At 40.0% G+C, this 16,460-nt stretch overlaps 1 protein-coding gene across 1 annotated transcript in view; it reads left to right on the plus strand.

Annotated features, from left to right (window-relative positions):
* Positions 1-293: 293 nt before the first annotated feature.
* Positions 294-16,460, plus strand: part of UGT8 (UDP glycosyltransferase 8) — a 58,357-nt gene continuing 42,190 nt past the window's right edge. Inside the window, exon 1 of the mRNA XM_058193416.1 lies at positions 294-883. The gene's annotated coding sequence lies outside the window, so the exon portion shown is untranslated. The remainder of the gene's footprint in view (positions 884-16,460) is intronic.

The raw sequence follows: 16,460 nt of genomic DNA on the forward strand, positions 1-16,460 counted from the left end.
AATCCGCCACCATCTTCCCCTTCTTTTGCTCTTCAAGGTACTACTGTAAATCTCCTCTCCGTTGTCATGGCGTTGGGAATCCTGGACGCCATCCAGGACGCCCCCGCCCATTGGCCGCCACGTGCCGTTTTCGCGTTAACCTTTTTTTTTTTTCCCCTTCCCCTGAAGGCTGCTTGTGTCACAGTCGCAACTCGCCTCTCAGATGACCCCTCCCCCCCTCGCCTGAGAGAGTCTCTAAGTGGCCAAACGGCTTGGAGGGAGGGAGACTCAGTCCCGCCTGCCGGGAGGTGGAGATGGGGATTGCCCCACGGAATGATCTAGGCAGCCTGGCCAGCGCAAGCGGTCAGAAGGCGTCCGGGGGCTTCTGGGAGCGGCTTTCGGCCCGGGAGGTGGAAGGAAACGGATTTCACCGCCGCCTCATCTTCTCATCTCTCTGGCTGGGGACTTTTGCTGTTGCAGCGCGCGAAGCTGAGGAGAACGTCTCCAAAACTCAATGTCATAGCGGTCCACGGGCAGCGCCGATGCCAAGAAGCCGATTCTGAAGTCAGTGGACGACGGCAGGGAACGAGAAGAAGTCCCGAGAAGTTGAAAGAACCCCGAGCTGCAGAAACCCTCATTTTTTATTATTATTATTTTTTGCCTGAAGCGCCTGCGAAATCTCGCAGCAGGTGCAGCGGCTAAAGAGAAGACCTTCCCTCCACGCGCCGCTACCGCCGCCGCAGCGGAGTTGAAAGATAAACGAGAACGCGCGCCGTTTAAAGAGAACGAGAAAATCCCCCTATCGCCGCGGGAACAGAAAATAATAATAATAATAATAATAATAATACTTCTAGCTGCAAAAAAGCACATTTCAACGCTCAGAAGGGCAGATTTTGGACCCTAGGTAAGTCAGCGCAGCCCAATGCCGAGCCTTGGAGAGAAAGCGGAGAGAGATATAGCACCTTTCGCTCTGACGAGAGCGCGCCCCAGAAAGAGAGGAGAGGGTTGCTGAAGGTGAAGTTGGCGCCGAAAGCGATGTGGGCGGGGGTGGGGCAAGTGAGAAAGTTGGAAGAGGATGCGCGCGACTGTGCTAGAGGTACAATTTTAAAAAAAAGGGAAGGAAAGGAAAGGAAAGGGGGGGGCTGGAGTTACGCGCGCGCCGGGGCAAGGAGGGATGGCTACGGAAGGCAGCTCGCCAGAAACTTGACTTTGTGGGTGCGTGAACCCCACGGAGGTTGGGGGTGGAGGTGGAAAATTGGCTGAAAGGTGTGGGAAGTGACGAGTGTGGGATGTGTGTTCGGGAGAGGAGCGAAGGACGCCGGAGGTTCTGATGGGGGTGGGGTGGGATCGAGAGTTATATGGAGGGGCGCATCACCTCTTCTCGGTGCGGGTTGCGCGAGCGCATCTCCCCTCTCCTTTCCTCAGTCGCAGCTGGCAAGTCCCTTGGACCGGACCGCCTCGCTCGCCGCAGCCTTTTCCCGGCCTCGGGCGCTGGAGAGTAGAGCCAGAAGTGTTCTGAATTAAGCCTTGGGGCAGCCTTTTCTTCCTCTTCCCCAGTGCTGCCTCCCCAATTACCTGCCTTTGCCGAGTCCAAGCGCCCCGGCCTTTCGCCGCCGGGCCTTGCTGCCTGTAGGGGGCACTCTCGTTTCCTTCGTGGGTGGAAGGCTGCAACCGAGCGCGGAGGGGACTGAGGGCCGACAACCTCAGGGGGTGAGGAGCTTCTTATCAGGAAAAACTATAGAGCGAGTGGGACTGCGGAGTTGGAGGATGGAGAAAATCCCATTCTGGGTTTGGGTCCTGAGGCGAAACCTAGCTTCTTCGGTGACAGGAAAAAATGGATACTGGCGGGCAAGGTTATTTCAGGGTAAATAGTATAACACACCGGCCCCGCCCCTGGCCGAAACGGGGCTTCAGAAAGAGGATACAGTATTGTGCTTTGGCGTTGAACCGCAAGTTGGTGGTTATTTCAGGAAGCAATGAACCCCAGTCTTTGAACTTCGAGGCAGTAGGACCAGAAAATAGGTGATTCTTGATAAGTCTGACCATGCTAAACCAAGGTCGCTAAAGGAAGAAGAAGAAAAATGAGAAAAGTTGTCTGGCTGTGGCTCAGATAGGGAGCTGAAAGAAAAATAGTTTTAAGCAGGGAGCACCCGAAGTTTGGTTTTTTTTAAAAAAGTTACATCTGAAAATCTTGGGTGAAATTTACAAGGGTTGAAAGATCATTGAAAGGTATTGGTTTTTCCCTCTGGAACAGCAGAAAAGGGAGCAGAATATGAAAAATATGATGGCCAGAAGATTAAATATAATTAAAGTGAAAAATAGGGGCTATATTTGGTGCTTATTAATGCAGGAATTGGTTCTGGTCCTTGGACAAAATGATAATGGAAGGACATATATTTGTGCACATACTGAAATGGATGAGGCAGTATAACCAAGGCCTTGTGACTTTAGGAAGATGAAATGTCAGGTGCAATTTGACTTTGCTGACATTCTTAAGCTGCACTACTGCAGCAATCACCTCCTTACTATCTTTTTCTTCTTATTGCTACTGAGTCTTAATGTCATTTGTGCTTCTCAGAATACTTGTCATGTAAGGTATTTATGATTTTCCTAATGGATTTTCAGGCTAAGATAACCAATGATAACTGCCTTGCCTTTTTATCATAATTTTAAACTAATTGTGTGGAGAGAGATTAGTGACAGTTACGATTCTAACATTAAAAGTGAAGTGTGAATACCTAGTACATGCTAATTGCTAAATAATGATTCATATAGAACAAATCAAATAACAAAACATACATAAGTGAATTGTATGTACATAACCTGCTTAGGCAAACATTTAGACATATTAAAATATTTTCTTGCCACGAAGTCGCCCTTTCAAATTGAGTTAAAGAGGATGGAATGATTCATGAGCACATGTGAAATATTGAGAACATGATATGGAAATGTTCATAAAGAACAACCATGGGAAATGTTACCTTTTCACAAAATAATAATTTACCAGAAAGAATAGAAATATTGTTAGTCCCCCATCCCAATATCCCACTTGGATTCTCTCAATGACCCAGCTTACCTTTTTTATGTTCTAGACACTTCAAAAAACAAAACAAAAACCCTTACTGCAGTTACTTAACGTTATTGTTTTCTAAGAATGTTTATTTTATCTCTAAATTTATATGCTGTCCATCTTTCAATCAGATGTCCTTTGGCACTTTTGCCTTATGTCATCACATTATCCACTTTGCTTTGAAATATGCACATCAAATTCTGTTTTGCAACAATGCCTGTTCAGGCTAATGTTCAATTGGCAATACTAGTCACAGTGTTGCAATTTTTCTGTAGGTGAATTATGCTTATCTCTAAGGGTTAAAGGTATATCCTTCACTTTCCATTTTCATAAATGGTTTAGGTTAAAAAAACTGCATGCTGTACTTTATTAAGTACATACAGTCTCTTTCTTTCTGAAATACTAAAATATTATAGAATTTGGTTGACCGGAGCACGGAAGTGTGGAGAAAGAGAGGAACATATGTATGTAAGTTGCCATAATGAATAGTATTAAAGCTAGCTGTGCAGTGGAGGAAGAACATAGTGCACTATCATGGTCTTGTTAGGCTAAGAAAAATGTCATGGGACACCCTTAGTAGAGGGAAAATAGTTACCCCTACCTGGTATCCTGTAGCCAGATTTGGGGCACCTGGCTTCAAGCTGGTCCTGGTTAATACTTATTTGGTAGTGGACAGATGAGCAATTTAGATTATATCACTGAGATCTGGTTGAGAGAAAACAGTGAGGTCTTCTTAGGGATCTACCCAGCCAGATTTCAGGCCTGTAGTAACTTCATTGCCAAGGCTGGGTTAGTGTTGATCTACTGTCATCAGCAGCAAGGATTGCTATTCCAAATGTGAGTGGATGTGAATGTCTTATCTGCTCAGTTAGATAATAGGACAAGCTAGGTGTACCAGTTGCTGTGCTCTTTGTCAGGATCCCTTCCTAAGTGACTAGATCTGGTTGCTAGAAATGGAGATAGAGATTTCCCCCTTGCCATGTGTTGGTACAGGAGAACTTTGGTGTCCAGGTGGAAGGGGCTAAGTCTTGTAGTGCTAGGAATTTCATTGGCCTCCACGACAACCAAGAGCCAATCCTAGGTTATATTCACTCTGATGCATGTAGACATCACGTGTTAAACTTAGGTTTTACATCTGAGCAGTTGTGTAATCTTGTTGTGGATGTTACTGTTATCTACCCTTTGTCATGGACAGATCACTTACTGATCCAGATGCCACCTATTTCTTCTGCAGGACCTGACCCATTTAGATGCCTTCTTCCTGCAGGTCAATCCCCTTGTTTATTGAGAACTTCCATGAGATGAGGTGGCAAAAGCAATGTCCAGTGCACGGGTAGAAAATAAGGTAGATTAAATTTTACTGAACACAGGTGTATGTTCCAGTTTGAGCATATACTCTATAGCAGACGTGTCAAACATGCGACCCATGGGCTGGATGTGGCCAGCAATAGGCCCAGAGTTGTCCCACAGGGCTTCCTGGAGACAGCGAGGGACTGGCCATGTTGTCCTGGCCTACCCTGGCTACACCCACCCAGTCAGCCGCGACAACCAGGCCATGCCTACCCCAGCCCCCCAAAGGCAAACAAAGTCCTGATATGGCCCACAGTGGGATCAAGTTTGACACCCCTGCTCTATGGCATACCTCTTTTCTACTTTGTTACTGCTTTGGCTGATTATCATCTGGTAGCCTTTTATGGGTGGTTAATTTACTTTTGGAAAGGAGCTACCATTTGTCCTCTGTGACTAGTTTGCTCAATGTTTTGCTTTAATTTTGATTTTATTTGAGATTTATTGAGGCAATTTGCCTGGTTACCTGCATTTCCTTTTGGCCTGTTATCTCTTGAGAAAGTAAATAGGGTGCTCTCTAAAATGTCTTTGGATCCTTGGTCCTCTTGGATTCTTCAGAAAGCTAGGGATAGGAGGTGAGCAATTTGTTCCCTGGATCTTGGAGGTTGTGAAAGGCTCACTGCAGGATGGGTTGATGCCTTCATTCCTTAAAGTGGTGCTGGATTACCCTCTCTTTAATGAGCCCTATGTAGATTTAGATATATTAGATAGAAATAGAAATAGAAGTGTCTAATATCTACTTTTCTCTTTTTAACAAAGATTATTGAAATAGCAGTTTGCTGTTATCTCAACCCTCATCTGCTAGGATTCAGAACTAGGTATGAGACAAAAATGGTATCAGTTGATCGATGATGTATGTCAAGACCATTACAGAACTAGTGTGCCTTATCCTGATGTCTTTGGATCTGTCAGCAGCCTTCAGTACACCAAACATGGAATTTTTCTGCACTGACTGAGGATTTGGGAACTTGTTTTATAGTGGTTCTGCTCCTTCCTCAGAGGCTGGTTCAAGTCAGTAGTGATTTGGTGTAGGATTTGGCCCAGTGGTTGCTCTAATTGTTGGATGCCAGCAGGATCTGTCCCACATTCTGCCCAGTTGTTGAACATTCACGTGAAGCTATTATGGGAGCTTATCTGTCAATATGAGATTGGTATCATAATTATGACTGGTTGTATGTTGGAAATATTATTAAAGTCTTTTTCCAATGTCTGAAGAATATGAGGGTCTGGATGGGAGAAAACAGCTTAAACTGTATTCCAGCAAGGTGGAGGTATTTTTTGTACATGAATTCCTTTATGTTCTCTGTTTTGTCTTAGATGGGGTTGTACTGCCCATAAAAGCATATCTGTAATGTAGGGATTTTCTTGGACTCCAGACTTCATCAGCAGGTGGAAGCCATGGCTGGGGGCGAAAGCTTTACCCAGTTTAGGCTGGTATGGTAGGATCTGACTACTTACGCCATGTCTACCTAATTGGAGTTCTGGATCATACTATATATAAGCCTGCCTCTCAATGCTACCTAGAAGTTTTAATTGGTGAAAAATATTTACTGTGGGCACATATTATGCCTGTTCTTATGGCCTCTGTACTGACTTTCTATCAGGATCAAGGTGCAATTTAAAGTGCTAGTTTTAACCTATAAAGCCCTTGATGGCTGGTGCTGGGTTATCTGTAGAACCACATTTTCCCACAAGAATTTTCTTACCACTTTGATCATGCCAAGAAAAGCAGTTAGTTAACTTTCATTTTGGGGAGATTAGGCTAAAGCCCAGAAGCATGGTTTCCTTTTCTTTTTTTCTTTTCAGATTTTTTTTATCCCATATTTTTATTATTATTTTATATAATAATTTTATATTTTTATTATTATTATATATTATTTTTTACACTTTTATAAATAATTCAAGGTGACAATCATACCTAACAGTCCTTCCTCCTCTTATTTTCTCCATAACAACAAGCCTATGAGGTGAGTTGGACTGAAAATGAGTGCCTAGACAAAGTCATGGAGCCAGGTTTCGTGCCTAAAACAGGACAACATCTCAAGTCTCCTGGTTTGTAGCTTAGTGCTTTACCTACTACACTAAATTGTTTTTTCTTATGAAAGGGCTGGCATGCTGGAATTTAAGCAGCTCAGAGCAATAATACTATCTGTTTCCTGGGGGTGGGAAATTGACAATAGATTTTCTGGAGGCTTTTAAGTGTTCTTTTTAAGCCTGTTTATAAGGCATTTGTCTTTGACATTATTGTGTTTATTTAGTATTGAGTGCCATCAAGAGTGTTTTTATGATTCTGCTGAGTTATTTGTATGATTCTGGTGGCTTATAAATCTGAAAAATAAACAGCTCTCCAGACCCAATTAAAAAAGAATAGGTATATAGTATCTTGGATGAGATTTTAGAGATAAACATTTGAAGTCACAGCTAAATGCACTTGAGGGTGCATTTTGTACTTCCTGGTGGTTAATACAATTTAAAATCATTTGGTATTTCTGAAGTGTATATAGTAAGGTTAACTATACACCATTTACCTTACATTTTTTACCACATTGAATGTATAATATTTTAATGCTTTACCATTTAGATCTAGAAAAAACTGAAAATATATACTGAACCAAAATGTTATATTGAAGTCAGATTTTTTTCAATCTCACATCCCCAAAATCTTTTTGATATGTAGTTTGCCTTCTTTCTATTTTTTATGATACATTTTATTCATGTTAATTCTTGGAAGAAAGTTTAGGAATCCAGCAGTGGTGGGTTTCTACCGGTTTGCCCTAATTCGGCGAACAGGTAGTGGCGACTGCAGGAGGCTCCGCCCACCCGCCCGGACGTCATCATGGACGCTCTGCACATGTGCAGAAGCGCCTCAAGCAAAGCGAGCGCATGTGCTTGTGCGCTCACAGTTCCAAACCGGTAGCAAAGGTAAGTGGAACCCACTACTGAAACCCAGGCATTTTTAGTAATTATAGCTTCAGTTGTACAAATAGTTTCGATTTTCATGAATAATTTTTCTCGGCTTGCAGGCGGAGACTAAACATTTGTCTCACATTGTAGTGGCTTCTGACACTGTAAGGGGGGAAAAACACCTCCTCTTTCAAATGTACAGAATGTACATCTTGTTGTATTCCTTTACCGTCTCTCAAATAAATTGGTACATCATTACATATTTGTAAAGAGGTCTACTGTGATCCTGCTTTGGATAATGTGTTGTTGTCATCTAAAGTACTCTCTCCCATATCTTTGCGAAATTTAATCTTTTACCTTAGCTATGTAATTCACAAAAAATAGGACTAAATATGGCATGGAATTGGCAAAAGCCCAAGGAAAAAAAGGATAGGAAAGGTGATACTGAAATAGAAAAATAAAGCCAGGTTAGTGTGGATACAGGGATAGAAAAGACTTTGAATAAAAAAAAATGAAAGAAATTGTGTAGGAAGTTAGCACCCACCCACCTCCTAGAAGAATGAAATGTTTTAGGAAATATTAAAAAGGCAGAATATTATATTTTCCTGGATGAGAAAAGGAGAAATGTGTTTTAAAGACAAAGCAGCTCCCTGCAGCTTCCTGCCCCCCCACCTTTAGCTCCAGGGTGATGGGATTAAGACATGGCCCCAGGACATGATATGTTTAACCCTCTACCCATCTAGCAACAGAACTCACCGCATGGCACCTGGGGAGATTACATCACCCAGCAAGATTCAACCAAGCTTGGGACTCTCTCCCTCTCCCATTCCCTCCCTCCCATATGCTTTTTTGCCCACGACCTCAAAACCATGTGGTCCTGTCCATCAATAAACCATCTTTTCAAGCAGTCTCCGTGTTTCCAGTGACTTTCTCCCCACTTGGAATTGAACCCAGATGGACATTTCTTCCAACGATAGTGAATAGCAGTAAAGAGGATATCTGGGAAAGGAATCGTTTTCTATCTAGGGGATTTGACATTGCACTGGTTGTACTCCTGGAGCTTGAATATTTCCAAACAGTGTCATTAACAAGATTTAGATAAATAGATATATAAAGATATAACTCCTTCTTGGTCTTTAAGGGCAGCTATGTTTATTTATTTATTTATTTATTTATTTATTATTCAAACTTATATACCGCCCTATCTCCCAAAGGACTCAGGGCGGTTTACAGGCATATAAAAACATCAATATACAAATTAAAATAATCATTAAAAAACTTATTATAATGCCCAATTATTAAAAAACAGAAATATAAATATTAAAATCAATTTAAAACCCCTCTCAATTTAAAATCTAAGCCAGTCCTGCACAGATGAATAAATGTGTCTTGAGCTCGCGACGGAAGGTTCGAAGATCCGGAAGTTGACGGAGTCCTGGGGGGAGTTCGTTCCAGAGGGCGGGAGCCCCCACAGAGAAGGCCCTTCCCCTGGGCGTCGCCAGACGACACTGCCTAGCTGACGGCACCCTGAGGAGTCCCTCTCTGTGAGAGCGCACGGGTCGGTGAGAGGTATCTGGTCGCAGTAGGCGGTCCCGTAGATAACCCGGCCCTATGCCATGGAGCGCTTTAAAGGTGGTTACCAAAACCTTGAAGCGCACCCGGAAGGCCACAGGTAGCCAGTGCAGCCTGCGCAGGATGGGTGTTATGCGGGAGCCACGAGGGGCTCCATCTATCACCCGCGCAGCCGCATTCTGGACTAACTGTAGTCTCCGGATGCCCTTCAAGGGAAGCCCCATGTAGAGAGCGTTGCAGTAATCCAGGCGAGACGTCACGAGAGCGTGAGTGACCGTGCATAGGGCCTCCCAGTCCAGAAAGGGGCGCAACTGGCGCACCAGGCGAACCTGGTAGAACGCTCTCCTGGAGACGGCCGTCAAATGATCTTCTAGAGACAGCCGTTCATCCAGGAGGACGCCTAAGTTGCGCACCCTCTCCATCGGGGCCAATGACTCGCCACCGATGGTCAGCCACGGATTTAGCTGACTGTACCGGGACGCCGGCATCCACAGCCACTCTGTCTTGGAGGGATTGAGCTTGAGCCTGTTTCTCCCCATCCAGACCCGTACGGCCTCCAGACACCGGGACAGCACTTCGATAGCTTCGTTGGGGTGGTCCGGTGTGGAAAAGTACAGCTGGGTGTCATCCGCGTACAGCTGGTACCTCACACCGAACCCACTGATGATCTCACCCAGCGGCTTCATATAGATGTTGAACAGAAGGGGCAAGAGGATCGATCCCTGCGGCACCCCACAAGTGAGGCGCCTCGGGGCCGACCTCTGACATATAACAAAATGTCTTTGTTATATTTCGTAATTATTATTAACATAATCGTAACATGTTCATGATTCCCTGATTTGTTGCATTCAAATAAGCAAAAACATAATGTCTTGCTTAAAGTTATTTCCATTCTTAAATTCCATTACTCTTAAATAACACTTCTTTACTCAGAGTAAAATCTAGCAATTCTTGTATGCAAAGCAAAATCGAGCAAAAATTGAACAGAACTAGCCAGTCTGTCCTAGTGGTAAAGGCACCTGGTTAAAAACCTGAAAGCTGTGAGTTCTAGTCCTGCCTTAGTCATGAAAGCCTGCTGGGTGACTTTGAGCCAATCACTCTCTCAATCCAACACACCTCACAATGTTGTTGATGTGGGGATAGCAGAAGAAGGGGGAAATATTACATATGTTCCCCTTGTTTATAATAATAATGCAGGTGGAATATAAATAAATAATAAATGTAGAGAGCATAAAATATGGAGATGGGAAGATGATTTGAATTTGGTTGTTTCTGAAGTCTGTGCAGTTATACAAAGGAGTTGAGAAAAAATTGTTCAGATAACAAATCTGAAAACAACAGTAGTACAAGTGGTGTCACTAATCACTGAGCATCACAGAAGATTCAAACAATACTTATCTTTGTCCCTTAACCAAAACCCAATATATTCAGAAGAAAAAGTGTCAGAATGTTTATTAATCAGATGTAATGGTATAATCTATGTAAAAAAGAAATAATTGATTTATTTGATTTTTTAAAAGTCTTTACTATATCTAGTTTGATAGGTTTTATCTTTTTAAACTTCTTTTTAAAAATTGCCTTCAAAATTTGCCTCATTTGTTCTTTTATGGAAAATTCACTAACAGCTTAAAGCCTTGCAATGGAATTTCACCAACGCAAACATTTTTATTTTTTCCAAAGCCCTCCAGATCTTTAAAGCTGTTTTTATCCAAACTTATGCCTTTTAAAATTGTTAGTTGGAAAAGCTCCTAACAAACTTTTTTTTTATTCTTTGGCTATCATAGATTAACACAGCTGTCCTCCTACTTTGTCTAAGAAACAATATGTTTCTTTATCAGCATTTGGTTTGGAAAGGAATAGCATAATTGCTTGTATTGTTTATGATCACCCCAATGCCCCGTTGTTGTCTCTGCTCTTACATACTAATGCAATGGTTTAAAAAATTGCAAATTCTCTTTGGCCCAGAGACAAGAGTAGGGCAAATATATGCCTGTTTCTGCATTAATTAGGCATAGGTTGCTGATTAGGACAGAGGACAAGACTGATTTTCAACAAGGTCACAGTTTCAGTGTTTGGCATCTCCAATTAAAAAGATCTCATGTATCAGGACTAGAAAGACCTCTGCTGGAGACCTTGGATAATGACCACCAATCCAATACATACGATATGCTATGTTGCATCCATCTAAAGGGTATTTAGCCAAGGTTTTGTTACAGCAAGATACCCATAAATTTCCTATTTATCTTTAAGAAATAGCCTAAATGCTTATTAGCTAATAAAATATAGCTGTTTAATGGAAGGATATGGCTTTCAGTAGCTACTAATCATTTAATCTGTTTAATTAATTCTAATTTAAAGCCATTGGAATAGGCATTTACTCCAGCTAGCTCTGATTTTGAAAGTATATGAACTATATATTAAAAAACAGTAAGTATGATAAAATGAAATAAACAGTAAAATGACATGGCAATAATGTAGCACTCTAGTATTCTACATTAGTGTTTCTCAATTTTCACAACTTTAAGATGGGTGGACTTTGTTTACCCCAGAATTCCCCTGCCAGCATAAGGCTGGGCAGTAATCAATCTGAAATTAAATGAAATACTTCATAAGATTTGTTAAACTTAATGAGAGGGCTGTGTGAACATGGTAATTACAGCAAGCCCAAAAAGTAATTTCCTTCCATTTGTCTCCAAAGATTGTTCCATTTAAGAGGTATACTTCTAATTTGTTAGTATTCAGAAGGAGTGTCAAACTCGATTTCATTGAGGGCCGCATCAGGGTTGTGTTTGACCTCAGGAGGCAGCTTGATGTAATTTGTGTTGGAAACACCTGTGGTGGCCCAAGCGCTCTGCCACTGAAAACGGATTTCCATTTTTGGCTGGGACGGCCTCCTGCAACCGCCTGCCAGCGAAAACTGAGCTTGGGAGGGCCACACGGTCCTCTTCGCCTTGAGTTTGACACCTCTCGTATACAGACCAAACAAAGTCCAGATTACTTTCATTTTCTACCCTTAGAATGGCAAAGCTATAATGGAGGAGACAAATCACCTCAGCAGTGGTATTTTAGGTTAAGGATGAGATCATTTGTGCCTAGTCTTAAATTAAAGTTATGATTGTTAATCAGCTTAAATCACTAATTTTCTAGCTCCTGTCATATTCCTTTGCTCTGAAATTTTACCTCTAATAAAGGTAAGCAAACATTTAATAGCAGAAGAGATGCTGTTGAATAGAACCTGTTTCATTACAATATGCCTTCAGTTTGATGAAACTGAACATGACTAACTCTTCACTTGGTCCATCTCCATCAAAGACCCTACTGCATTTAGTGAAATTGCACAGTATTGATCAAATATTAGTTCTTTCATCTATGTTTCCTATAAAAAGCTAAAATTTATTGTATAGCTCTAGCATCTAGATCTCATCTCTTGTGCTGCAGTTTTCCAGGACAATAAGGAAACATAATGAGGCGATAGTAATTGCCATCTGTAAGCTGAAAATCTGGCAGCAATCTTTCTGGTATTTTTTTTCTTCTTGGCAGCTTTTTCTTTTTATATTCAGTTGTTATGTTATTATGTTATTGTGAGCAGATAGGTATCATTTGATTTGTTATACCAAGATAAACCCTAACCCAAGATCAATCCTAACACCCATAATTCATTGCAGTCAGGCATGCTGGTAGAGGTTTTTAGTAGTCAAAATGCAAAACATCTGGGTAACACAATGTTGCCTACTGCTGCCATACGCAATTTCTGGGTTAGTTAATTTTACTATCTATCTGCCTCTTTCAGGGATACGTTGCCTATATCATCTTCAACTCATTTAAAAGTAATGTTCTCCGATTTATAATAACCAAAGTAATAAAATAATACATATATTATAGCATAAACTAGCAAAAGGCAAACTTATAGAAAAACATAAGTACATAAATGGTGTACATGTTAGATGCAATTGTGCCTAATTTCTCCTAAAATACTACTCAAAGGATGTATTTACTATTTCATTCATAAATGTTGCAGTAAGTAATCAAGATTTAATTTTTATAGGTGACAGCAACAGTAACTCCCAAAGTAAGAATGTTTACTGATACTGGGTTATCAGTACTTCAACGCATTACTTATATTTAAGTGAAACTGCATTAACTAGGAAAAGAGACAGTTGGAAACAGATGCTTTAGGTGCAGTTTCACATAGTCCAAAGCATTGGTCAAAGTTTGTAATAAAATGCTTCTGTGCAGTCCTAATTATAAATAATAACTAGTAAATTATAATCAGTAAATACAACATTTATTGGTTTACAGAAAACTGCCAGAAAGCCAGTTTGATATTATTTCAATTTGTAATTTGAAATAAAGAAATAATAGACTTGTGAAAATCATTTCCATGAAAAATAAGCTTGAAAAAAAATGTACCTGTTATGCATTGAATGGCATCCATGCTCAATAGCACCATATTTTGTTCTATTGGTTAAGGGACCAGCTGGAAATCAGGAGACCTTGAGTTCAAGTCTTGCCTTAGTCATGAAACCAGTGACTTTGGACCAGACACACACTGTCACACCCACAGTGTAGTTGTTGTGGGGAAAATAGGAGGAAGAAGGTGTGTTTGCCACCTTGAGTTGTTTGTAAAAATAAAGGTGGGATACAAATAAATAGTGGAACCATCAGGAAGATTGCAAGTCTTTCTTTGCATGCTTAAACATACATGTTTAATAGAAGAAGCAAGTTTAATTGAGACAATAAAAGTGAGGTGAGATAAATAAACTAATGAAAATTGTAAATAAAATTTGAATATATTTTAGAAAATGTATTATATGCCTAACTGACATTTTGTAATTAGAATTGTATTAGAATTATAAATCATTTTGTTTTAAAAATTAGGTGGGTAATTACTGAAAGCACAAGAATTTTCAGTAGAGCTTTCAAACTATGTGGCTCTCAGTGAAGTGATTCTGGGTATTGCAAAGAGAAAGTTTCCAAAGGTTCATTTTTTTCTAATTAACATTTGCTGTCTATACATTTTGTTACCTTTCCGCTTAGCAAATTTCTTTGTACTCTTTTTTCTTCATATTTAATCTGCTTTCTTATGATGTTAATTCCTTGTCAAGCAAATGAAAGCTATTTTTGCTCTACCTATATAATTATTTTTTATTTATATGGTTATATCTGGCTACGAGAAATTAGTTGGTCAGACTGGGAAAATATGGGCAACATTATTAATAACAGCATGAAAAAGACCACTATAATAAAAACAAATGAGAAAAACATCATAGAAAGAGCTCAGATATCTGCTAAAGATGTTAAACAATTTTAAATAGAAGGCACAAAGAGACATAACATTACAGGAAGTGAATGGTATCTTTATTCTCTTAATAAATGTTCATCCCAATTCTGATTTAGAAAGTAGAGAATTATTGTCTCCTAAGTGTCTGCAGTTAGAGGTTGGAGAGGGAGAGATTCAAATTTCTTGTCTTGATCCTTTTTTAAAATAAACATTTATTAGAAATTTTAAATTTTAAATACAGAAATTTTAAATACAGAGTAAAAACTAACAATAACTAATATTTAGAGTGAAAAAGGAGGAAAAAAGGAGCACAAATTCAAAAGTGCAGAAATCAAAGAAAAGGAAAAAAGGATTGTTAAAAAGTTCCAATTTTCTTTCATAGCAGCTATAAATATAAGTTAACCGCTTACTCTACGGTTAAGCATTGTTTATGTTTTCTGAATAATCTATTTTATTCTAATCTTCAAAACCAAGTATTGTGACTTTATTTTTTTTCTGTTTCCCATAAAAAGAATCCCATAAGGGTTTCCAATCATCATTAAACTTAGACAGCTTAATTATAAATTCCCAACATTGATCCTGATTTGTAGTTAGTGCCACAAAACTATGTTTTGGCACAGTCATTTCAATTTACGACCAACCATAGTACTAGACTAAAATTAAAACAGATGAGTTCGATGTCTCTCTGGTCTGTACATAGTAAGGGGAAATTATAAAAAGTGATTCTTATTCAGTGTTTTATTAACTATGTAGTGTTTTTAAAATTGATAATTCCCCATGTGAGATTACATTTTTAAATCTATGACGTTTTTGGCAGAAGTATATGTTTCTGCAAAGTTAGTATTAGAATATGCAGCTAGTATTAGAATATGCAGCTAATATTCTGGGGAAATTCAGATTTAAATCCACCTCAGGCATAGAAGCTCCTTGGTAACTTTGTGTCTATTCTCTGTCAGTCCACTTATTTCCCAGGGTTGTTGCTGGAAAAAATTGGAAGAAAGAATGATTGCATGCCATCTGAAGCTGCAAAGGAAAGATGAGATATAAAACAAATATTAAAAGGAAATAAAGATTAAGTAGAATGATTGATTGATTGGATTGACTGGGTTTTAGCAACTACACAGATTTTCTCCAAGATTGCCTGTCCCCAACCTGGTCCTTCAAGTGTTCCGACAATGAATGCACCTATCACTGTTTTAACTGACCAATCTGTTTTGTGGCTGATCGTTCTCTTCTCTTTCCTTCTACCTGTTCCAACATTATAAACTTCTTCAGACAGTTAGGTCTTGGCATAATCTGTCCCAAATGTGTTAATTTGAACCTGAATATTTACTTTGTGTGAGGACTTTGGGTTGAATTATTCAGAAATCCATTTGTTTTCTTGACCAGGAGCAGGGGTGAAATCCAGCAGGTTCTGACAGGTTCTGGAGAACCGGTAGCAGAAATTTTGAGTAGTTCAGGGAACTGGCAAATACCACCTCTGGCTGGCCCCAGAGTGGGGTAGGAATGGAAATTTTGCAGTATCCTTTCCCTGCAATGCCCACCAAGCCACACCCACCAAGCCACACCACGCCCACAGAACCAGTAGCAAAAAAATATTTAATTTTAACACTGGTCAGGAGACAACACCGAAGTGTCAGCATTCTTTTTATCATGCTTTTTCAAAGTCCAGTTTTTGCTTCTATAGACTATCACTGAAAAAAACAGCGTTATTCTGATCTTTGTGGTTAAAGACAATATCTGAATACCTTTTTCAAGGCCTTCATGGCTGCTTTTCCAAGTGCTAGTTTGCAGAGTATTTCACTCTTTTGCTGATCTGGAACCAATCTGTTTCACCATGTTCTTTGTAGACTGTCACTTTCGAATTTGTGGTTAGGTTTCAGATGAAAACAAGATGTTTTAGGAATCCCATCATTCTTAACAGATTCTGCTGCTTAATTTGACTGACAGAACTGGAGGGCTTTCAATGATATGTGAAGCACTAAGTGTTCACTAAGTGAAGCACTTGATGTTCTTGAGCTTCTTCAACATGTATCAGAATAATGCTGGTGGTTCTTCAGCTTTTTCTAAAGCCAGCATGAACATATGGCATCTTCCTTTCATGTAGGACTCTAATTTGCATTAAAGATGCTAAGCATTATTTTACTAGAATGTGAAATTAAGGATACTGTATGATAGTTCATACAGTTGTTGTATTGTTATGTAGACCGATCTCTTCCAATCTATTGAATATTCTGTCATTCTTCAGTTTGGTCAGCATAGTTTGATTAGAACGTTTATAGATTCTTTGTCTGCCACTTGCCTTAT

This window comes from Ahaetulla prasina, chromosome 8 (assembly GCF_028640845.1).
Source record: "Ahaetulla prasina isolate Xishuangbanna chromosome 8, ASM2864084v1, whole genome shotgun sequence".
NCBI classification, from domain to species: domain Eukaryota; kingdom Metazoa; phylum Chordata; class Lepidosauria; order Squamata; family Colubridae; genus Ahaetulla; species Ahaetulla prasina.